Source organism: Macrotis lagotis, chromosome 6 (genome assembly GCF_037893015.1).
Source record: "Macrotis lagotis isolate mMagLag1 chromosome 6, bilby.v1.9.chrom.fasta, whole genome shotgun sequence".
NCBI lineage: Eukaryota > Metazoa > Chordata > Mammalia > Peramelemorphia > Peramelidae > Macrotis > Macrotis lagotis.
Window position 1 is genome coordinate 144,982,273 of NC_133663.1, and position 19,678 is coordinate 145,001,950.

Genomic DNA, 19,678 nt, shown 5'->3' on the forward strand with positions numbered 1-19,678 from the left:
AGCCAATATTTTAAGAAAGAAGATTTTTGAGTAAAGTTGATCAGATTTATCAAAGGGGAGATGATTGATAATTTTGGAAGTTTCAGTTTCAGCTGATCATTGAGATCATAAACCAGATGGCAAAGGATTAAATAAAAAGAAAAAACCATGGACCACACCTGTAGACAACTTTTTCTCATGAGTTCAGCTGAGAAATGAAGGCAAAAGGAAAATAGTCATTTCCCTACATAGCTCTGCAAAGGTATCTTTGCAATTGTTATTATCTCATTTATTATCTCATTTTCTGTGTGCTTCACAAGTTATTTGAACTCCAAGTTCATTCTTTTCACCTTTTTCCAGTTGAGAAAAAGAGGGTAAAATGGTTCTAGTGACAATGCCCTAATTATACAGGGTGGTAAGAGGCAGAGTCATGGTTGATTCCTGAGAATTAAAATTTTTTTTCATGATTAAAATAGGAGTTTGGAATGAGGTAAACATTTAGGTCCATTTCAACTTTCAGTATCAGTTGCAGTAGGTCATTCAAGAAAAGTTAGTAAAGATTGGATGCAAAAAAAAATGATTGGATGTGTTTAATAATTTAAGAACTCTTTGTTTACAAAATGTGCCCCCAAGAACCCTAAAAAATCATCTAAACAGTAAAGCATTTGTAAAGGAGAATGATTCATCACACGAAGAGGTAATACAACTTAGAGAAAAGTTAGCTTTGGGCAGGAAATCAATGTAAGTATTAATTACATTCAAAATACATTTAATTCATATCTATTAGGTTATAACCTCCTTGTGGTTTTGCATTTCTCTCTTTGTTAATCTTTGTATTAACAGCACATAGTGCAAGAGCAAACATATTGCAAATGCTTTAAAGTCTTTGCAGAATTAAATGCAATGGTGGGATAATTACCACCTGTAATTTGTTTGGGTTTTCGTTTTCCACATATAATTCCCCAAAGTTAATTCTAAACTATCCTTGTTTATTCAGAAAAAAAAGGAGAAAAGCTTTAGGTATGAATGAGTATCAGACTGTATTTTAGAAAACACATGTAACTATGCACTGGCAATATGGAATAAATATTGGGAATGATACACTTTTTGAATAGGTGAAAACAGGAGGCTGAATTTGATTCAGAATGTATTAGGGTACTGAAATGGATTGTTAAGATCAATTTTTGAAGAAAGAATTGATTCCTTTTTCATTATGAAGATAAGAATTATTGGAATGAATGCCATCCTAACCATACTAGTCATTTTCTGAACAAAAAGAAAAAGTCAGATTCTGGTTGCCAAGGCTTTCATTGAAACTATTAAGATAGTTATTTTAATGAGAAACTATGATGAAATAAAATTATTTTAATATAAAAATCATTGATTTGATCTTTTTGATTGCTTTATATATGTTTGCTTAAAGAATATTAATTTTAAATATGATTAACATAACATTGCAGCAAAATTCACATTTATTGTATGAATTTTTCCCTTATTTTATTCAAAATTTTCCTATTTCATCAAGAATAGCCAAGTTTCATAACTATATTTTTGTTTATTTCATAGTTTTTTTCAGAAGTAAGGAAGATTTAGGGTCAGCTAGGTGGTGTAGTGGATAAAGCACAGGCTCTGGAGTCAGGAGTACCTGGGTTCAAATCAGGTCTCAGCAAGCTACTTAACCCCATTTGCCTTGCAAAAAAAAACCCTAAAAAAAGAAGTAAGGAAGATTTAAAACATTCTACAAATAACTTACAATAATTATTTTTTTTTCAATGTAAAGGAAAATGAAATATTTTTTAGAAACTTATAATTTTGCCTTTTGAAATATATGGATTTTATTGATTCTTCCTGGTGTCAGGGGTCTCAATGATCTAATGGTAGGCAGAAGCAATAAGCTACTTGAGCTACGTCCTTTTTATAAGCTTGAATGGCATTATATTTCAATTAAGCATGTTAATTCTAAATACTAATTTTTTATGATAGATAGTACTAGATTGAGTCTACTCAATGTGTCTCACATGTGATTCTCTAAAACTCATTGATTGAAACAAAGAAAGTATAGCCAATTGAGAGTAGTTTTGGTTCTACTGTCAGGTTATATCCATACCACATCTTGTCTAAGAGTTGTATTTAAAAATTCTTGCAAGACAAAGGCAAGATGATGGAGTAAAGGAAGGGACTCACCAAAGTTCTCTCCAAACCCCATCAAGTACCTTTAAATAATGATTCTAAACAAATTCTAAAGTGGCAGAAGCCACAAAGAGATGGAGGAAAATAATTTTCCAGCCCAAGATAGCTTACTTCTAGGGATTTGTATTTTTTTCAATTTTTTTTCAAGGTGGTATGATTGAAGGAGAGGTGGGTTTACTACTCTTCTGACTTGTACTCTGGTATTTGAGCACTCTTTTCTGCCCTGATATTATGAGAAGGGTTCCCTGTACCCTGAAGGCCATAGATTTTGGTGTACTAATAATCCTCCTGTCCCTAGGACAGAAATGTGACCCAGATTTGAGTATGGGCAAAGAAAGAGAGTTTTCCCTCAGTACTAGAATAGACACTCCTATAATCTCCTTCTGACCAGTTCAGTTCACTTACTGACTATAGGGTGAGAGCTCTGGAAATGACTGTTGATGCTGTGGATTCAGTGGATCCCAAGGTCTGCTCCTGGTTTACTCTGCAGCTGAGCTGGTGAGGTACTGGACTGTGTCTAAGTTGTCTCTGACTGGAAAATTGTTTCACTCTAGGTTTTTGTGTATTCTGCTACTTTAGAATTTTTTTAGTCATTATTTAATGGTACTTGATGGGGTTTGGGAGAGAGTTCAGGTGAGTCTTTATTTTTACATCTTGACTCCACCCAGTTCCAGAATGAAATATTTAAGAATAATGTGTTTAAATATTCATTTACCTTAGCCAATTCCACATGGACAGTCAGCTAAAGACAGTCATAAACTGCTTCACACAGTTTCCTTCATTTCCTATTAGTAATAGATAATGCTGATTAGGATTACATGATATTTTATGAGCTTTAAAACTCAAGCTTATACCAACCAATTTAGAAAATATCACTAGATTCTATTAATTCCAATGAGGAGTTATTTGTTTCAGAGCTGTTTAAAGCAAAGGAAGACCAGATTGAAATTAATCCTTTTGTGGCTATTGAAAATCATTGTTTTATCTAAAATATGCTTATTAATCATTTTTAATATGCCCAAATATTTAAAACAATGTATTTTAAACTGAGAAAAATGCAATTAAAACTAGTTTGATTTTAATAATTTGAGAGAAATAAAATAAGAAATAGCCAGTACCTTTTTTTTAAAGAAACACTTAAAACTTAACTCTAATACTGTAATAAGCAGAAACAATTCCTTAGAATTCTAGCAATCTTAAACAGAAAGGAAATCAATATTCTGTGTACTTCTTCAAGCTAATGACATGCTAGATTTAAAGATTTCATGATAGGTTTCTTGATACAATATGTGCCTGGGAAACCAAACACTTAATCTTTTGAATTCAAAATCTTAACTTCCCTGAATTTAATGGAAAGTCCAGAAGAGGGAGATGTTTACCCTCAAATAACAATTATGATATTTTCCCCTTTCATCAGAACAAATATAATTCTGCAAAGCAAAATAAAAATAAGAGCACTATTTTCTATCTAATGCATCACAGTTAGTAATATTATGTGTAGTTAGAATTTTGTCCTAGTTATTTCTTAGTTGTTGTTCCCATTTTAAATGAATTTATATTCCATGATATTATATTTTATTGATTTAAACTGATGCGAAGTCTTCAGAGAATATATTATTGTAAAAAAAAGTATTTTCTCTTCTAATTTTTGTTTTAATACAAACTGATAGTTCACATTTGAAACAATTCTTTGGCATATCCTTATTAGTGATCAAGGAAAATTATGGTAGTAAATTGTCTTTGACATTTCACTGAGAAAGTTCAAATTTATTATGCAATATCATTTTTGAGATTTCATTTTTTAACAATCACTTCTTATTAACTAATCAATCTGAGCTCATGCATATCACTTATTTATTTTTGTTCTGCAGCTGTATACTACTAAAATATAGCATAACTATAATTGTGTTTTCAACTGCCTACACTAATAAAATGAAGCATGCAATATTAAAATTAAACCATATTTTATTATGAGCATAATAAATCCTGTCATGTACTGTAGAATTTTTGATGAAACCATTTCTTCTACAAAAAAACTACTTCTTCACTATTGATGAAGACATTGACAGTTTTTTTCTATAATTTCTCTTTCAAATCCAAGTATAACTATATCTATATCCTGAGGGGTTGAAAAGTTGTAGGTTACTATAGGAATTAGAGCATTCTTGAGTTATAAGTGAATCTAAATCTTTTATGTATGTAAGCCAATACTACCTGAAGGATCAGAAATAATCTTCAGATTATTTTTAAGAACATGAAAACTCTATGAAACTCAAAACAGATGGTCCTTATTCTTTAGTGTGATAATTATAGTCTATTGGGATAAAAATCCCTTTGAAGAGATGGTGTAAGTAGAACACTGTTATACATTAGTAAAGGAAATATCTTCATTGATTAAATCTTCAATGTTTTTCTAAATGTCATATATAAAAGTATATTTATTAAGAAATAAAGTTAACAAAGTGTGCTAGATAGAGTAGACTTCAATCTAAATGATGATTTGCATTTACAAGCATATAATCTGAATCATCATGTGAGTATCACTTAACCTCTTAGATATTATAAATAAAAAAGAAGACAATACTTTCTATGCCTACTTCATAGTTGGTGATGAAAGCATTCTATAAAAGTATATTACTCTTTGCATAAAAAGTTTTTATTTAGATTCATATTTTCACATGAAAAGGAGATTTTTTCTAATTTTAAATTTCTTTGGAATCTTAAGTATAATCTCTAGATGTCATTCACTTGACTCTATTTCACTAATTCTTTCTTAGGGATATTTGGTTATAAAAACCATATATAGATGATCATCACCCAGATATTATTTAAAGCCTGCAACTATTGCCAATATTTCCCATTTTCACACTTGTCAAAACTGCAGGCTGCCAAATGCAGGTGGGGAAATTTTTGAATCTGTATAGAAACCTGAATCAAAATGATAAGCTTGAAAGTGTAGAAGTGAATATTAACTATATTGATCATCATTATTTTGATTTGGGGGTGACATTTTTTATGATTGTAGAGATCAGAATCAAACAGAATATTATCTGCTGTACTTCTGGATATTTTAGTTCTCTTTTTGACTTGTGGTCAGACAATTGTATATGTGGAGAGATAACTATATTTCAATACAGATATTCTCCTCTCAACTGTGCCTATGCACTGAGACAGTAAATCTAAAACTATTTGTTAGACCTTAGTATGAGTCATAGTAATATTCCAGTCACTTTGCTAGGAAATATAAAGGCAAAGTGAAATAGTCCCTCAAAGTGCTTATACTCTATAAGATGAAAATTTACTTAGTTGCATAGGTTATATAAATATTACTATGCTTAAATCTTTGTTTATGTGCATGCACACACACACACACAATAAATGCAAATTTTTTGCAGAAGGCAAGATAAACTGGAGAGGAGATCTGAAAAGGTCTCAGATGGGATGCAAAACATTCACTGTGCTGTGGAGGGAGGAGTTCTTAGAGATAAGATTGAAAAAGCCCATTCAAACCATACTCTAAAACAACAAAGAAACCATCAATGAAATATTGTGTATGAGGAGGAGCAAGTAGGTCATTTTGACTGTAGACAGAATTTGTGGATTGAGGTACAATCTAATAAGCCTGGAAAACAGAGTGGAATGAACTTCTTATGTCAAAAATATAATTCTGTAGAAGTAAGGTGACCCATAGGTTCTTTCTGAGGAATATAATCACAAGGTCAAAGTTTACTTAAGGAAAATAAATTTGGCAAATATGGGGATGGAAAGGGGACGAGAGAAACATTAGTCAAAAAGATCAATTTAGAAACCTGTTTCAATAGATCAAGAAAAAATATAACTCAGGCTAGTTTAATACAAATATATCTATTAATATATAAATATATAGGTAAGTACATAAATCATTATTGATTTATTTTTGTGCTTCTCACATTACTCCTTCTGTCTATCATATCATTTCTTTATCCACCTACTTAAACAATTCTCATCCTTCAAATTTCAACTTAAGCCTCATCTGTTTCATTCATCTATTTTTTCTGAAAAAATCACTTAAAGTTTATAAATTTGTTGTTTTAGAGTAGAAGTAACTGAGGGAGAGGAAAGTGACCTTAGGGAAACTAGAAACATTTCAATTATTTGCAGATAATAGCATCATCCCTTGCCCCCTCCCGACCATCAGCACTCTAGTCAACTTATTATCATATGCTCATTTCACCAGAAGAAATTTTTATATACTTGTGGTACAGATTCCCTAACTCATGAATGGATTTGAGACCCCTTGACTATCATCAACCTGGTTTTATTTTCCTACCAAAACCTCCCAAAAACCAGTAATAGCCATTTACCAAGAGGTAGCTGCTACACATAGTACAGATTTTGGGGACCATAGGTGAAAGTTTGGTGAAAAAGGTGGACACCAAATGTAGAAAAGGGTCCCGTATCCCTCATAACAGATTTATTAGTCCTCCCTGCTTATCCCTACACACATTTCCCAGTGGAATTAAGCATGGAGTCATTCTTGCTTCTATGTTTTTTTAATATGATGTTTTCAATGATGTTTTCAGATGCCTTCAACAAAGAAGAGTATCAAGGTCAGGTCCTGCACTAAAGGCAAATTACATATCCTCAAAATACTGCTACTATTTAGCAAAGGCTAAGGTGGAGGGAGAGGTTCTCTACCAGCTGCTTCTACACATTCTGTAACATGTGAAATCATCAGTTAATTGTTAGGAAATGAAGAAATTTTTAATGTTGTAGAAAATATTTATTTTGGCAGTATACTTTCCATAAATGTACAAAAAAGATGATGAGATTGACACCAGAATTACCAGAGTTATTTCAGTGTTTTGAAGTGTTCAAAGAAAGTGTAGGAGAAAAGAAGTATTAGACATCCTACCAAATTGAAGGTCTACAGAAACACTGTACTGACGTCAGTGTTGTATCTCTTTGAAAACTGTACAATATGTCAGAATGTCAGAAAATTACTTCAATGTAAATTGTCTTAGGAATATTCAGAAGATTACCTCTTGAGATAAGATCAGAAAGACTGAAGTCCTTTCTGGATCTGAATTGCCTATCTCTTAAATACTATTTCATGGAACACAACTATGATGGACTGGTCATATTGTTTTAATGTCAAATGTATGTTTGTATATTTTGTATATGTCCCTATTTTCTGGAGAACTCTTACAAGATAAGCATTCATCTGGAGCTCAGAAGAAGCAAACAAGGGATCTCTCAATGTATTTTTAAGGAACTTTGGAATTGATTTATGTGTGGAGACCCTGGCACAGGGTCATTCACCATAGTACCTCTATATCAAGTAATGTGCTGTTCCCTATGAGAAAGGGAGAAGTTCACTGTCTCAAAAGAAATGTGAGATGCACAAATTCAGAGATATCTTTATCCCAACTATTAGTACTTGACCTGTGATGTCACATTTCAACATTCTGTACCTTGATTCCTACACATTTATATTATTTGGTCTTTTTTATGTACAAAAGACAACCAATAAATATTTCTAGCCTATCCCCCCTAGCAATTGTGTAGGAAAATAACACTTATTATTGATTCTGAAAATGTTACAACTCCTGCTCCTTAACACCTATTGCTATTGATGAACCAAAAATGAAATTTCTCACCAAAAATGACCTTGATAGCGTTAAATGGTTAAACATCAGAAACAGATATGCTAAAGAATCAAGTATATTTTATACTACCAGAGTGACACAGGCAATATTTATGACTCATAGATGCAGAGTATTGTGAAGGATTTGTGTGTTGTCTCTTTCCTCACAGTCCTTACTGATTGCATTCCTAACATTTTGAATGGGCCAGTAATTAGGAACTTACCTCCATTTAATGCTATTGAATTTCTTTTCAAAATTGATATATACTTCAAAGATACATTAATAAATGCTATACAAACCACTGCACCCCCAGTCCTTGGTTTTATGTTTTTCTCTGTACCACCTCAGTCCCTGGTTGTATATGCATGTGGTGAAGAGAGGTAGACTTTAAGAATTAACAGATTTCCCTCATAGCATTGTGCTATGACTGATTGATTTTTGGATCAGTTTTTGCTGTTTTTGTCTAGAAATTCATTTGTTGTTCCTTGTGACAATGCTGAGCTGTCTATAAAATCTGACTTAGAATGATGGGATGTTAAACATCCATCAGAAAATAAAATGTCACATCCTTGAAGGATTGGAAATTGAGGGGATATCCATAAATTGAAGAGTGGTTAAACAAGTCATGGTACATGAATATTATGGAATACTATTTTTCTATAGTAAACCATAAATGGTCAGACTCTAGAGAAGCATAGAATGAATTACAGGTTCTGATGTTGACTGAAGTGAGCAGAACCAAGAGAACAATGTACTCATTAACAACAACATTGTGAGATGTTCAGCGCTGATGGATGCAGCTCTTCTCAGCCATTCATAGACCTAAGACAACCCTATTAGACTAACTATGGACAGTATTAACCCTATCCAGAAAAAGAAAAACAAAAAAACACAAAGTCCTTCAGAAACTGATGAAAACTACATTCACTTTTTAAAAAAATCTTTTTTCATTTCTTTCCCTTAGTCCTAATTCTTCATAGTGAAAATTACTAATCTGTAAACCTGCTTAACACAACCGTGTATGTAAAATATTAACCTTAACTGTTCCCTGCTGAGGGGAGGGGGGATGGGAAGGGTGGAAGAAAGATTTTTAACTTAAAAATAAACATATGTGGGGCAGCTAGGTGGCCCTGGAGTCAGTAGTACCTTAGTTCAAATCTGGCTTCAGACATTTAACAATTACCTAGCTGTGTGGCCTTGGGCAAGCCACTTAACCCCATTGCCTTGCAAAAAACTAAAACTAGAAATAAAAATAAACATATGCATATGAATGGATGTTAAAAACTTTCATAATATGTATTTTGAAAAATAAAACATCAATAAAAAGGACAAACATCATCACCATCCACATAAAATTTCTCTATGGAACCTAACTTAGTCATTATTAAGCCTCTTCTAGAAGCAGACATCCCTTGTTTTTCACTTATTAAAGTTGTATTCCCCATCTAGTTGAAGGAGTCTGAAAATTCTAGATCCAATTTGAAGTTATGGTAATGGAATGGCAGTAAAGAATATTCATTATCTCCAGTCCCACTAATGTGCTCTATGTACTGTGTTGTCTGCCATATTAGAATGTGAGCTTCCTGAAAGTGAGAAAGTATTACACTGTTTAGTTCAGTACTTTATACTTAGTGAGTACATAATAAATGTTTTTACACTTATTCAGCAAAATTGACCTTATCTTTTTGATCACATAGCTGGGAGAGACTACAAAGAACATGTAATCCAATGCTATCATATTAGAGATAAAACCAGGGAAATTTGCATAATTATCCCTTGTATTGTACAGTCAATAAAGAAAGCATTGCTTAAGCACATGTCCTCAGATATCATCATCTTTATTTTTTTTAGTAAAGCATACTCAATAGGCAAAATCTTGTCTCACATTTAGATTGCAATCTCTGTGTGAGTAAGAGAACATCTTCTGCATTTGGTGTAAAGAATGCCCCCAAAATATTTATCAATTGACACATTTTTGAAGAGTGTTGCACTGTCACATTCAATAAATATTTGTTGAATGCCTACTTAGTGTAAGAGTCCAAACTAAGTGATAAGTAAAAGGTGATTGTTGCCTTCAGAGGACTTATATTTAAACAATATCGACTTATAATTAAGCAACATAATTAAACAACATAAAATGACATAATTAAACAACATTAAACAGTAATTATGTTACAACCATGGAGCAAATTAGAATATAACTTCATGATAGATGCAAAGTGTTTAGAATGTTTAGAAAATGCTACAATGTTATATAGCAAGTCTTGTGTTTCTCCTAAAAATGATTTTACCTTCTTGTAGAGTTTCAATTGTTAAAAAAGAGAAAAGCAGGCTCTTGTGACCATGCATTGAAGGCAACAGGTGCCCAGTATGCTAGTGAATCATCTAGACACATTTCATTTTGTTTCTTCTATAATACTTTCTTTGGGTGCTTCTTTAATCAACTAATCCACAAGGCTTATGAAGAAATGAATGTACCAGTAATAGCTGATTTCATCAACATCTTCAAAAGGTGAAAGCTTAAACTTTCCAATGAGGGTATAGTTCAAGGTCAGAATCTGCACTCTTTGATTCACATTTTATTGAGAAAGGAACAAAATTTTCTATCATTTCTACCTTCCCTACATGAGACAATTTGTATCACAGAAGGATATTTTGGTGCCATTCCCTTAAATCTTTTTTTGTCTAGTGCTTTCTCACAATCTTTGCTTCTCTTTGCCAGTGGGATTTAAACTGCAAGACCACTACATATTTCATCCCAGCACTACCTTTTCATTGCAAGCTGAGCTATCAGTAGTGCAAGCCAAGATAACCGCAACTTGCTGATAGGTTTCTTCTGTCAGTGGAACAGCTCTTGGGATATGGATTTTGCAGGCTGTCAAGATAGGTTGAACTCTTGAATGAATTTTTAAAAATAATATTGCAATGGGCATTCTTATAGAAATGGAAAATGTGCTCATATTTGTCAAGTCACATTATCATTTCCATTCACATGCTGTGGAAAGCAATATAATCTTTAAGTTCTACCACCTCAAGTTTTTTCGTATAAAACTAGTTACCTGGAAAATTGACTTAAATAGGTAAAATATTGCCTCAAGTCTACAGATATTCCTCCCCAGTTTTGTAAATATGCTTTCCCTTTGCAGATATTCTTTTTTCATTTTCATATAAAAAGAAATGAAGCATACAGTAATGATTTATATTCTATTGAATTTTGTTGGCATATTTTCAGTTCTAAGATTCCCAAGATGAACATACTTAAATTAACCTCAAAGTTTCAAATCAAAACATTTTTGAAGAGATCAGTGATAACTTATCAGTGATAATTATTACAATGATTTATCAATGTAGTCATCACTCTGATATGCTTTTATACTTTTAAAGGTAAGAGCATCAATAATTACTGAACACAATTCATTACAAAAGTTGTTGGATCCCATACTTAGGATTCTTGTATCAAACTGTTCATTAAGATTATTCTGATAGTAATAGTTGTAGTAGTATCAGTTATAGTAGCATTCATCTGAGGAGGAGGAGGAGTAAAAGGAGAAAGAAGACAAGAAGTAGTAGTCATCAATGTTACTATCACCTTACAAGATGCCAGGGCTTCACTCAGATTATATTATAGTGGAGCTCAAATGACCAAAGTTAGGACAGAACAATAGATTCTGGAAGGAATAATTCAAATTGAAGTTCAGAATTTTATTAGCTGCTTGAATTGGAAAAGTCACTTAAACTTTGCATCAGTATTCTTACCCTTGAATAAAGATAATAGTAGAACCTAATTTTTATTGTTTTTGTGAGGATGAGATGAGATAAAATTTATAAAATACTCTTTAAATTTTAACACATTATATAAAAGCTATTATACAAAATTCTTGATGGAATAATATATCTATGCCAACTTCTCATAGTCATGTTTTCTTCAGTATTACCATCAATTTTAATTTATTTTATCTTGAAATATTTTAATTTTGCATTTATCAGTATTGATAAATGAATTCAAGTCAAAAGTGACCCAGTTTACAAAAGTGAATGGAAATCTCATTTGTGTGAACACTTCTGCTTATATATGCAAAAAATCTCAAGCATACCTTTTCATCCTGTTATTTTGTCTGTCTCTCATAAATCCTTTAATGAGAGGAGCTCCCATCTCCTTTCCTCTTTTGGGAGAATCTTCCATTTCATTTCATTAGGGAGGATATTTTCTGTTGTTTTTGATATTACAGGGATGTTACCATAACATTAGGGATGTCCTTGTGTTATACATTTTATTTGTTAATGGAATGGCTTAGTATCATTTTAAAATCATGAGCGTCTTTCATAGTTTCTTCTAGGCCACTTCTTTCATGTAAATATGCATACTCATGTTTTTAATATGTTTCATATTGTCCAAAAATGAAAGTGAACCCAATAAATGATGTTAACTCCAAGAGACAATAAGAATCATTAAAAAAAAGTGACAATGAGAAAATGTAGTAAGAAAATAAACAATATCTCATATCAAATTAATTGACCTGAAAAAATATAGCTTAAATCCGTAAGTTTACTTAAAATTCACAAAAAAATATTCTAGGTATGTCTCAATAAATCATTAAATAAATTAGACATATCAAAAAAAAGGTAAAATTAAAAAACTCATTGATCATATAATTTAAAGAAAAGAAAATTCACTGCTTTGCCAAAGTGAAATAATAAAATAACCTAAAAGGGAATATGGGAAAATAGTTTCAATGACTCATTAGTAAAAAACAAAAGAAAATCTAAACATACAAAGGGGAAAGAAAGAAATAAGGGAATTTTTTAAAGAAGTACAGAGAATTATAGAGAATAATATTTATAGAACAAAGGTAGAAAACATTTCATTGTCATAAATGCTAAAATAAATGAAATGAATACACTAATCAATCTGAAGATACAGTTGAATATAAAATAAAGTAAATGCAATAAGTTGCTTAGATAAAATATAATTGAACTATCAAGTCATCCTGAGTAAAGATAAACAATTGGACCAAATTTTATTAAATTTCAAATGAGCACACAAACAAAAATCAAGAGTTGTGTTTTTAATTTTAAACTACTCAATTGACTAAAAGATATGTGTTGAATGTGATTAGGAAAGTCCCTCTTCCTAAAGACATAAAACAGACTTTTTTGTTTTTTAAATTTTAATATTTAATATTAATAATTTAATAAAATATTTTTATAATTTACTTTGTTTAATTTTGATAATTTAATTTTTAATTTTAGCAATTTAATGATAAAATAATGATTTTTATTAATTTTAATAAATTTAATGTATCCACCAACTGGTATATCTAAAGTCTTAAAGAAAATTTAAATGAATTACACAGTGAAATGGTTTTAAGATACTATTAAATAATATAAAGAGGATATCATCATATCCCTTTCAACTCTTGGAAAATCAAACAAAAAATGACAAAAAGAGAAAAACAGAATTTTGCAGACCTGCCAACATACAAACACACACACACACACACACACACACAAAGACAAACACTCACACATGCACATACACACATTCTGTCTAGAAATTATTAAATAGTGAAATAAAAGAATACATCCATTTTTCAATTGTACCTCACACATTTCTTATGACATAAAATACCCATAAATAATGTTCAAAAAGTGAAATGTTATAACAACCCTTTACTGACCACAAGTCAGTCTTTCTCTCTATGTCTCTCTGTCTCTGTTTTTGTCTCTGGTTCTATGTCTGAGTCTGTCTCTGTCTCTGTATTTTTGTCTCTCTCTCTCTCTCTCTCTCTACACACACACACACACACACACACACACACACACACACACACACAAACAGTATTTCCCTATGTATAAAAAACACCCTTTTTCAATAATTTGGGATCCAAAAAAAACTGGGGACATCTTATACATTGGTGGTAGATTTTTTACTTGCATTTCCCTCTTGTTCACACTTTGTTTTTGTGCTCAATGAGCATTTTGCATTTGTTACCAGTATATTAGATTATGTTTTGCCACGTTCTGCCTAGAAATGGCTCAGAAAATATTTTGCTGCAATGCTAAATTCAAGTTAAAAGTGATACAGTTTGCAAAAGTGAATGGAAATCATGCTGCTGAATATGATTGATGCTACTCCAACTCTGAAAACTATCTGAGACCTGAAATGGAAAGAAAAAACCCTACTGAAAATGCTAGGGCAGTAGGAGGCCAAGAAAGGCAAGTCAGCAAAATGGTCCGATTAAGAGAGGGAACTGAAGATTTGGATCAAATAGCAAATGGCAACTGGAATTTACATGTTGACAAAAATGGTTCAGCATGATGCAAGAAGAATTGTTGATGAAAAAGAAAGTTACTGATTTCAAAGGAGGACACAAGTGGTGCTTCAGGTTCATGCAATGGAAAGGACAAAGCATATCTACATGCAACAGATTTTCCCAATAGATACCTGAAAGCTAAGAGCAGAAGGTCCATGAACTTCATAATGAGTGAAACTTGAGTTCAATAACTTCATGTAATAAATTTATTTTCAAATTTTGGACCCAAAATGAAGGTATGTTTTATACATGGGGAAAATCAAATAAAGCATGATCTAAATAATTTTAAAAATTGAATGTTGAATAAAATTTATGGCAAAAAAATTGTAGATCAAGGAAAAGATTATGGAAATTATAGATAACTGTTTAAAGATAATGATAACAAGATTATATGTCAGATTTTGGGGGTTAAAAAGTTGTCTTTGGGAAGGGAGGAATTGCTAGCTCTAGGTACTATTAGTAACTACAAAAAAAGAGAAATAATGTATTGATGAATTTATAATACAAAAGTTTCAAAAAATCAAAACCCATGGTTAAAATATAGAAATTAGATAAACAAAACAAAAGAGAATTCCTAAAACTAAGAAGATTAACAAAATTGAAATAAGAAGCACTATTTAAATAAAATACTTATCAAACTGTTAAGATACACAAGAGAACTATCTAAATTAAAAAAGCAAACCATTGTTTACAGAAACAGAGCTAGCTTAAAATAATTAGGAAATTATACATTGCTCATGTGTTGGATAAGCTAATATAAAATTGATAATAACTAAACTAATTTACTTATACATTGTATACTCATCAAAGTATTAAATAAGCATTTTATAAAACTAGAAAAAATAATGCAATTCACATGGGAGTCCATTTTTATTTTAATAATAAAAATAATAATAATAAAGAAGAGACCATGTGTGCCTATAAATTTCAAATCTCACATTGGAGTACATTTTTATTTTAATAATAATAATAATAAAGAAGAAACAATGTGCCTATAAATTTCAAATCTCCATCTCCAGTGTAAAGCAGTAATTCTAGTTTAACACCTTCTCCTCCTCCTTGACTTTTGATACCTCTCACAATAAAGCATAGTTTGCTTTTTAAGGTCTCATTTTCTTCAGTACTCTTTGTACCTCCTTTACCAAGCTGTTGTCTTCCCTCCCCCATGATTTTCTTGCATTATTCTTATTTCACTTCCCAATTTTCCTCTATTTCTCTTACTTGATTTTCAAAATCTTTTTTGAACTCTCCCATGTCCTAGGACCAATTCTGATTTTTCTTGGAGTTTTTGGATCTTTGAGCTTCCCCCCACCTTTTGAGTGCTAGTTTTGATCCTCATTGTCATCATAATAACTTTCATTGGTCAGATTTACTTCTATGTTGTGTGTTCATTTTCTCAGTTTATTAATCGACTGTTAACTCTTTGTTAAAGTAAGTTCTTCCATGATGGATAGTATACTGTTCCAGGCTTCTGGAGTTAGAATGCTGTTAGAATATTGTTTTCAGAGACATTACTTCTAGTGAAATTATGCTTTTCAGTTTTTCTAAGGTATCATATAAAGAAAAATGTGTTTACTACTCTTCTGAAATGTACTCTGGTCTCTGACTGAATTCAAGAATTGGTTTCTGTTCTCTGTGAGGACGAACTCTGCTCCATTCTTTCTACAAGCCCTGTTAAGGTAGTCCTCCTGGACCCAGGACTGCCATACAGCACAGTAATCTGGATCCAAATATAGATGAATCAAAGAGTCCTGCCTCAGTGCTACATAAAATGATGTTGTAATCTCCTTTTAATCGGTTACTTGACCCTCTTCCTTATCTGTAGGTTAAGAACTTCAGAAGCAACTATTGCCACTACCAATTGAGTGACTCTTCAAGACAGCTCCTGGTTTGCTGGGGCCAGGTTTGCACTGCCTAGGGTTGTGTTTCACTTTCACCCCGGTGCAACAGACCTTTCCTGCTGACCTAAGTTGTCTGTGGAGCCTTTGGACTAAATAGTCTGGAAATCAACACTGCTGTCACTGATTCAATGGCCTTGAGGCCTGCTCCTTGATTGGCTGAGTCTGTGTCTGAACTGGTGCAGCTGGACGGCACTCCTCTCTCAACCTGTTACAACAGACTTTCCGACCAACCTTTTAAGTTGCCTTGTGCTGGAGAATTCTATTATTCTATCTTTTTGTGGATTCAACTGCTCTAGAATTTTTTCTGGTGTCATTATTTAGAGGTATTTGGAGGGGTTTGAGTGGGAAAGCTCAGGCAATTCCCTAACTTTACTCTGCCTCCTTGGCTGCAATGATCATAACTAAAGTACAATATTATAGATTTCTCTTTGAGAATTAATAGTGATATTATTGGTACTATATGGCATTCAATGGACTGGGATCACTATTTGTAATTATACAAATAATAATGATAACATCTCCCTCAAAGTCCAACTCATCATCTTTGTCCCAAATGGCAATGACAAATTAAGACCTATCTGGCCAGATTGCTATGTATTTGGGATAATGTATTCCCTAAGAAAACTGGCAATTTTTTAGACCTAACAAGTTTCCTAAATGCCAAATACTTGAGTGCTGAAACACTCAGCTATTTCGTTAATACTGCAGTAAATTTGATGTAGTTTGTTCTTGTACTTTGAAATGGAAGAAGACCAAAATGACATCACTGTGTTTGAGACAAATTACAGTGTGTCTGACTGTGGCTGATCAGACCAATAAGAGTTTGAAATACTGTACCACAAATTGGGTGTGAATAGTTCACGTGGCAGTCCATTCTAACAACATGAGTAGTCCATCTTAGTCACGCTCTCTATAATAACATCTGAATGCTTGGCACATTAGCTCAAGTAAGGGCCTCAGTGTCTGGTATTTTTTTTTAGGTTTGTTTTTTGCAAGGCAAATAGGGTTAAGTGACTTGTTCAAGGCCACACAGCTAGGTAATTATTAAGTGTCTGAGACCAGATTTGAACCCAGGTACTCCTGACTCCAGGGCTGGTGCTTTATCCACTGTGCCACCTAGCTGCCCCATCTGGTATCTTCTACTTCCAGGTCATCTTCAAAATTTTCCTAAGACAAATTAGATGAAAGTAATTCAGTTTCATTACATGGCACTGTTAGATTGTCCAATTTTCACAGCAATGAGGTCAGTGCAATGGCTCTGTAGACTTTCAGTTTGTAGTCAGTCTGAAGCCTCTTCTTTCCCACACTTTTTTTCAGAGTCCTCTAAATACTGAGCTAGCTCTGGCAACATATGTGTCAACCTCAATGTCATTTGTATCTCTCTGGAAAGTACACTGCAAAGGTAAATGAACTTATCCACAGTATTCAAAACTTCTCCATTTTCCATAACTAATGGTTTCATATATTGATGGTGTAGTGATGGCTGATAGAGCACCTGTATTTTCTTGGTGTTAATTATTAGATGAAACAGCACAAGTATCAGCACAAGCATACTTTGATACATCTCAGCTTCTGAGGCTGCACTGAATGCCCAATCATGTGTAAACAGTAGATCATACATCAAAATACCCTTCACTTTGAACTTGGCTTATAATCCTCTAAAGTTGAAGAATTTATCATCACCATGGGAGTTGACCTTGATGTTGTGTTCATTCTCAGTGAAGGCATCTGTTAAACATGACTGAAAATATCATACTAAAAACCTTGGGAGCATGGATACATCCTTGTTTTATTTTATTGATGACTGGAACTCACTTGAGCATTATCCAGTATCCAGAAACCAGGGAAGCAAGCCATCATGAAATGGACATATAATACCAGGGAACTTCACCAGGCAACCAAATGTTGACATACTTTTCCATAAACACCCATGACTGATGATATTAAAGTCCTCTTTTGGATCTATAAATGCCAATTCTCTGTTTTGCTCTTGGCATTTTTCCTGTAGTTTTCTGAAATTAATCACCATATCAACATTTCCTGGACTCTTTCTGAAGTCACACTGGCCCTCAGGTAGGTGACCCATCTTTCAGGTGAAATGTCTCCCTATTTAGAAGAATCTCACGGGTAATAAATAAAGGATAAATACTATTTGATTGCCACAAGACATTTTATTACATTTACCTCTAAAGAGATGGACAATGGAGGCATTCTATAATTCCAGGGGGAGAACATCTTAATGCCATATAACCTATAAAATGTCAGTAAACTTTTAGATGAGCAATGGATCCCCAGTGGACCTTGTATATCTCAGCTGGAGTAGAATCAATACCAGGTGCTTTGCAAGATGAAAGGAGCTTAATGGCATTCTAAACCTCTTCTTCAGTTGGAACTTCAGGTAGGGAGAGATTCACTTCAACTTGAAGTAAACAGTAAATGATTTCTACATTGATTTATTGCAAGAACACTTGACTGCCAGTTAAGAACCCTATGGAAATGGTAAGCTCATCTGTCTAGAATCATGTTTCTATCATTAAGCAATGTGACTCTATCAGCACTGATAACTGAAATGCACCTATGACTTTGTCTAATAAATAGTTTTCAGGGTATCATAAAAGCATTTTGGTTTTTTCTTATTTTCATAAAACCAAATTTCACCTAACTTCTTACTGAAGCAAGAATCCTACATCTCTCTAAGGTTCACTTCACTTTTGATGCTGCCTTCTTAGAAATGGATGAACTATCCTGCTGGTAAGCCTTGTTGAGTTCTCATTTTTCATTTAGTAGCTCCCCTATTTCCCATCATTTTCATCAAATTAATTTTGGTTTTTGCAAGTGTTCTGACCCAGTTGAACAAATGTAGTGGTATATACTAACTCTCTGAAAGCTGCCCACTCTTTTTCTGCTCCACTGTTGTCAACTGTATTTTGGTTCAACTTTCTCTACAAGTTAGCAACAAACTTCCCACTCAGAGAAATACTCAAATCATTTTCTTTGGAGAAAAAGGGGGAAGTAAAGCCCAACAAGGCAGAAGAGCAGGAATTTCAGTGGGAGATTATTGCCACAATGCAGTCTAGGATCTGACAACTGGACAATAGTATAAATCCCTGCAGGTAGACAGGAAGACAGCAAGGAGGATCCTAACCCCATGCAAAGTCTGAACCTTGGCAACACAGAGGCAAAAGACAAGAGTGGGTTGGGTAAAAATCACTACATAGGCAGAACCTGGACATAAAGGACGAAACACTCTGCAAAGGCAAGACCTGGACAGCATAGGCAACATTTTTGCAATGACAAGTGAGGAAATATATCCCAGGTCCAGTATAAAAAGCTTGGGTCTATTCTCCCTACCCCAGGATTAGAGCTCAGACATTTCAAGATGAGAAGAAAAGCTAAAAAAGCACTCACTATAGAAAACTACTATGCAGGTAAAGATGATAATAATGACACCTCAGAAGAATAACACAGTGAAAACTTACCCACGGGAGTAGTCTCAAATGAGTCTATGAATTGAATTCAAATTCAAAAGCTCATAGAAGAGCATAAAATAGAATTTAAAAAAACTAAAAGAGAGAGGTAGAAGAAAAATGGAAAAAAGAAATAGAGAGTCATGTAGGAAAAGTTATGAAAAGTGGACAAAAGAAATTAACTCCTTTAACAGTAAAAA